The following is a 6,708-nucleotide window of genomic DNA, read 5'->3' on the forward strand; positions in this document are numbered from 1 at the left end:
TGGCTTTTATAGAAATGTTAACTGAAGGGCTACAGAAGTGATTGGTCTCATACAATGAGTAAAAAATATCTTCTTGCTGCACAAAATTTATTTCTTCCTAATGATAGGAATGTCCTGATACTTTACTATTGCACAGTGGGAAAAGTCACTGGTGTGGTTTTCTGTTGCACATCTCTCCATTGCCTTGGAGATTCTCTGGCTTCAGAGAAGAGGACTTTATCAGAGGAGATGGTGCTCATTATGTGTTGCTTTGCATTTTAATTGAAGCTCAAGTAGACAGGAAAACAAGATCAAGCACTCATCCTCATTTCTTAGCCAGTAAATTACGTGGCAGAACTATACAACAAACCTCTTAATATTTTTCCAACTTTGAAAGAGAGAGAGAAAAAAAAATATGTTGTCCCAAACTGAATAAGAACAGCCCCTCCACCCAAAAAAGGAGGCTTATGTTTGACATTAATATTCTTTGCATTTAATATAGCTGTACAAAGAGAAAGTGGTTTCTTGTTCTCACAATACAAATTATCTTTTTTCAAACATAAAATGTCACACCAGCCCATCACTGAATAACCCTGCATCTTAAGCTATAAATAAATCTGTATTAAAATGAAGCTGGGGAGCTGGGGAAAATTGAGAACTCAGTGTTCTCTTTTCATCCAATCTATTAATTAAAAACCAGAGAATTAGATAGTGGAGTCCCTTGATAGAATTACATTATTTCCCACAGAATTCAAATTTGCCAAAGCCCATTGCAACATCACACACGAGAATTATATTTCCAACATGGTTAAATATATCAGATGGCTACAGGTAGGCATTGCAGAGCCCAGCTCCCCAATTACCCACTTCCCCCCCTAAAAATTAATGCTTTAAAAAGCCACAAACCCTTGCTGATACCTCAATTGTTTCTATTTTGTCCACATTCTTCTTTCCCAATAAGCACAGATACTGAATTGTTGTCATTGTTGTTGTTTTCCCTTTTGTGTGTGTGTTTCCCTCTCTGCAAAAGTGCTACACAAGTAATATTGAAACATTTAGTAAAAGTAACAAACTGCTTTGCACAAAAACAGTGGCCAAGGTTGGGAAACACTGCCCTAGGGAACCAGCTCAAGATTGGATTTGCTGTGCAACAGGACTGAGACTTTGGGCAAGCAGCAGAGAAAGTAGCCATGATTAACTACAGGCCTTCTGGGATGACATGGGACATCTGATTCTTTTGAAAGTGGGCTTAGCATAGTTCTCATATCACTGGATTTCAGATAACAAATGTATTTGAAATTCAGCATATCAAAGTCAATTCAATGGGCTTAAGCTGCTCTCAAGCTACTAAAAGGATCTGCCCAATGTTCTTCAGAGTTATCCTCCATGTCATCTATATTTTGTCTCACTACCAACACTTTAGGACCATGAAGATGGAAAAATACCTTATTGGAAGAAAATAATGGCAAACCAAATAATGGCAAAATAATGGCTACCAATAAATGGATGTCCATTCCCCAGTAGACTTGCTGAAAGCCAAAAATGTCCTCCTCTGTGTGAGACAAAAAATAGCTGGCCAGCATACACATGCACATTGCACATTGGCACCCATACCATAGGTTCACTATCACTGCTCTAGAGTATTGCAAGAGACTATCCTTGACTCAGAAGGTTATAAAATGGAGGAAAAGTAAAATATTTTATCTTTCAGAATTGATCTGGTCTCTCTCTCACAAGGTGATCAAGTAAGTATTAATAAAACAAAATCACAGAAATGTAAGCCTCCCTATTTTTATCAGTTTATAAAACCATGTCTGCGGAAGTGCGGTTCCATCTCATGCCCACCATGGCCACACCCACCAAGGCCACGCCCACCACACCCACACCTGACCCTCCAAGGTCAAACCCAAACCTGATGTGGTCCTCAATGAAATTGAGTTTGACACCTCTGATTTAAAGGGTAAGGTAATCTTGTTTACAAGTTGCAGACTATTACTGATCACAGCATGCTTTCGTGTTATGGTTATTAGATAATTAGAACACATTTGTGAGACAATACCAAGAAAAAGAGAGAAACTTTGCAGAAAAGAACAACTGGCTTGAAGATGTGCATGACAGCACTATCAATGTGCTGCCAGTTCAAAAATCTTGACATTAGTTTGCATGGCATACAATTAGCTGTAATGCTGTCATTTTCAGGGCCAGTTATTGAATCATTGCTTCTCAATGAACTGCATCCGCTGTCTTGCTTGCTCAGTGCATGAAGCTAGTATAGAGTGCCAGCTGTACAGAATAAAGCTGGCAGAGAATTGAAGATCTGAACTGCTAACTTATTTTTTTCCCCTCTGAACTTTGTTTTATATTCAATGAATAATAAGAAGAAAGCAAAGCCAGTACCAATAGCAATTGGTGCTTTGGCTGCAATCCAAAATCATCTGAAAGCGTCACTAAATACCATGGGCATTGACAAAATCACCGCCAGTCATTTGCAAAAGGCAGCTTACATCCTGCAACAATATCTTTGACATCTACCTGTCCTAGATCCCTGGGAAGGGCTCAAAAAGTGAAACAAAATGCCAAATCCAACCTAAATATATGGCTGACCATGCAACCAATCATATTTGATAATAATAATAAAAACCACACTTCTAATTTTATTTTAAATCTCCTAATCCTTTCTCATAGCCCGATCCAGATCTATTCAAAAAGTTGTATCAAAGTGAACATTTATATAGAACTACAAAACCCTAATGGCAGGACTAGAACTCAGTCTCCCACTTTTGAGGCTGGTGTCTTCACCACTACAGCTAACTAGCTCTCTTCTTACAAGATATGTAATGGGAAATCCATTGTTAATTTTGGAGAGATTCTGGGGTTTCACCAAGACTTGAGATACACCCATGGAAACTCAGGCTGTGTTGTGTCAGAACAATTCAGTATTGGATTGTTGTTTTTATGCGAATGCTGGCTGGGGAATTCTGGGAGTTGAAGTCCAAATATCTTCAAGTGGCCAAGGTTAGAAAACACTGCCCTAGGGAACATGAACAAACAGCATGTTTAACTTTTTGAGCAGTTTGATCTTCAGACAAAGAGAATTTACATGCAAGAAAATTTGGAATAGTTTAAGAATCTTATCTAAATTGTTACATTAATGAATTGCATGGGCTAGCTAGAACATTCGAAGGCAAACTTTAGAGTCAGATTCATGCATCCATACAGAACTTTAAATGTATTATTTATGGTTCAATAAGACTATTTCTTTTAATAAGTGCAATATTGGTTATAAAACAGGCAAAAAAAAATTGAAATCATGAATGTTAATCTCTTTTATACTGGAATATAAATAATAAAAAGGCAATGATTTAATTACAGTGTTATAATGCTTTTAGAGTTGAAAGTATCATAATTTGGAGTTGTGCTACTGTATTCTTCAAAGGGGTCTTTAATTTAACATTATTATAGCATATACAGTGATCCCCCGTTTATTGCGTCCCCAACCATTGCGAACAGGGTACTTCGCTATTTTTCAACCCGGAAGTCAAAAATACCATCTACGCATGCGTGCCGGGCACGCATGCGTAGATGGCAGCGGCTTCCCTGGGTCTTCCCCCTCTTGCTGGCGTCAGCGAGGAGTTTCCCCACCGCCCACGCAAACTCCTCGCTGCCGCCCGCCCTTCGCCCGCCCACGCCGTTCATTCTCGCCGCTTTTGAGCTAAATCCGGGAGCGAATTCGCTCCCGGATTTAGCTCAAAACCGCCGATAGCAAGCGGCAAGGAACAGCTTGTCTCGGCGCTTTCGAGCTGTCAGCTCGAAAGCGCCGAGACAAGCCGTTCCTTGCCGCTTGGTATCGCCGGTTTTGAGCTCAAAACCGCCGGTTTTCAGCTCAAAACCGCCGATAGCAAGCGGCAAGGAACGGCTTGTCTCGGCGCTTTCGAGCTGACACTCGAAAGCGCCGAGACAAGCCGTTCCTTGCCGCTTGGTATCGCCGGTTTTGAGCTCAAAACCGCCGGTTTTCAGCTCAAAACCGCCGATAGCAAGCGGCAAGGAACGCCTTGTCTCGGCGCTTTCGAGCTGACAGCTCGAAAGCGCCGAGACAAGGCGTTCCTTGCCGCTTGCTATCGGCGGTTTTGAGCTGAGTCCGGAAGCGAATTCGCTTCCGGACTCAGCTCAAAACCGGCGATACCAAGCGCCCCCCGGACCCCCAACCCGGGTTTGGGGGGCTGCTAGGAAGCCCTCCATGCCGGCGGCAAACAGCCGCCCCGCCCCCAATCTTCGGCTCCTCGCTAGCGCTGTGGGAGTAAAAACACCGTCTGCACATGCGCAGACGGTGTTTTTACTTCCGCATCGCTACTTCGCGAAAACCCGCTCGTTGCGGGGGCTCCTGGAACGGAACCCTCGCAACGAGCGGGGGATCACTGTAATAGGTGTGAAGGACTCCTTCAAAGCTTCATTTCAAAGTAAAATGATCATCTCACTTTAACAAAGAGAGGTGTGTGGTTGTTTTACTTTGCTTTGCTCTGCTTTACAATATGAAATGTATATTTTAGTTTCTCCAGCCAACTCACCACCTCTGTCACAGCTTTGGCAAGCACAGGAAAGGATAGACCATAGCTGCCACAACTCACCTTGATGCTTGGTAAGCATATCTGTCTCCTTTATCAGATCTTCACCAAAGGCCAAAGATGTTTTCGCCCAGATATAGTGCTAGCACAGAAGTCTCTCCTGACATGTGAAAGAAGAAAGGAAAATGTTCCCAACTATACATTTGGTTCGTGTTAATTTTTTGGCTCAATCATATTATCATTACCTCGAGGTTCGACTACTGCAACGCTCTCTACATGGGGCTACCTCTGAAGACTGTTTGGAAACTTCAAATCGTGCAGAATGTGGCTGTGCGAGCAATCATGGGCCTTCCTAAATACGACCATGTCTTGTCAACACTCCACGGCTTACACTCACTGCCGATTAGTTTCAAGTTTCAAGTTTTATTGGATTTATATGCCACCCCCCTCCAAAAACTCGGGGCGGCTAACAACAATCATAAACAATGTACAATAAAATCCAATACTAAAAGCAAATTTAAAACCCCTTAATATATAAAAACCAAACATACATACAAGCATACCATATATACAGTTGTGATGGCCTAGGGGGAGAAAAAGTCTTAATTCCCCCATGCCTGGTGGCAGAGGTGGGTTTTAAGGAGCTTACGAAAGGCAAGGAGGGTGGGGGCAATTCTGATCTCTGGGGGGAGTTGGTTCCAGAGGGTCGGGGCCGCCACAGAGAAGGCTCTTCCCCTGGGTCCCCCCAAGTGCCATTGTTTAGTTGACAGGACCCGGAGAAGACCCACTCTGTGGGACCTAACTGGCCACTGGGATTCGTGCGGCAGACGGCGGTCCCTGAGGTAATCTGGTCCGGTGCCATGAAGGGCTTTATAGGTCATAACCAACACTTTGAATTGTGACCGGAAACTGATCGGCAACCAATGCAGACTGCGGAGTGTTGGTGTGACATGGGCATATTTAGGGAAGCCCATGATTGCTCTCGCAGCTGCATTCTGCATGATCTGAAGTTTCCGGACACAATTCAAAAGTGTTGGTAATGACCAATAAAGCCCTTCATGGCATCGGACCAGAATACCTATGGGACCGTCTTTTGCCACACGAATCTCAGCGGACGATTATGTCCCACAGAGTTGGCCTTCTCCGGGTCCTGTCGTCTAAACAATGTCATATGGCAGGACCCAGGGGAAGAGCCTTCTCTGTGACGGCCCCAGACCTCTGGAATCAACTCCCCCCAGAGATTCGAACTGCCCCAACCCTCCTCTCCTTCCGCAACATGTTGAAGACCCATTTATGTTGCCAGGCATGAGGGGGCTAATCCCCCCTTCTGACTCTTGGCATTTGAGAGTGGTGTGATTGTGTAGTATTGATTGTTTTTAGTAATAATGGGTTTTAACTTGTTCTTTTTAATATTAGATTTGTATTATATTGTATTGTTATTGTTGTTTTGAGTCATCCCAAGTCTTCGGAGAGGGGCGGCATATAAATCTAATAAATTATTATTATTATTATTATTATTATTATTATTATTATTATTATTATTATTATGTCAATACAACACAGCAGGAGTGGTGAACTCTTCTTGTGAAATATTTTTAGACTCTCTTGATTGTATTGATATCTGATATGCAGTGTGAGTTCCAGATAGGAGACCTGTATTCAGTGAAGGGTTACCAAAAATTTTACTACCACACTGTGGGTATGGCTTATGCATTTTCTTTCAACATCTTTCAATGCAAATTGGGTGCTCTGGGGTGGAGCTCCATTTTTACTACCCCACTGTGTTCCCCACCATCCAGGCAGTAGCCCACCCCTGCCTGTATTCAAGAATTGGTCTAGCAAATGTTTTGTATGCTCTGGTTGGTATATTAATATTGCCAGAGAAGAAGCTATGCAACATTAGATTAATAACTCCTAGTGCCTTTTTTGGCAATGTTGTTACAGTGGGTTATAGCATGTAGGTCATTAGATATGAGTACTCCAAGGTCCTTGACAGAGTGAGGGTCAGCTACAAGCAGGGGTGGGCAACAGGCAGGATGGGGTGGAATGCAGTTCCACCAGCAGAAATGAAGATGCATATTCAGCTACAGCTGATCGGTGGCTGTCACTTCCTGGATTACTGGTCTCAACTTGGCTCTCCTTTTTTCTTCTTCTTCTGCTGCTGTGT

At 42.8% G+C, this 6,708-nt stretch overlaps 1 long non-coding RNA gene across 1 annotated transcript; it reads right to left on the reverse strand.

Annotated features, from left to right (window-relative positions):
• Nucleotides 1-456: 456 nt before the first annotated feature.
• LOC139160340 (uncharacterized) lies at nt 457-4,648 on the reverse strand. Its single transcript, XR_011557927.1, has 2 exons — nt 4,605-4,648; nt 457-3,010 (listed from the first exon to the last, which is right to left on the reverse strand). It is a non-coding gene; the product is annotated as an uncharacterized lncRNA (long non-coding RNA).
• Nucleotides 4,649-6,708: the final 2,060 nt, after the last annotated feature.

The sequence above is a fragment of the Erythrolamprus reginae genome, chromosome 1 (assembly GCF_031021105.1).
Source record: "Erythrolamprus reginae isolate rEryReg1 chromosome 1, rEryReg1.hap1, whole genome shotgun sequence".
Taxonomy (NCBI): domain Eukaryota; kingdom Metazoa; phylum Chordata; class Lepidosauria; order Squamata; family Dipsadidae; genus Erythrolamprus; species Erythrolamprus reginae.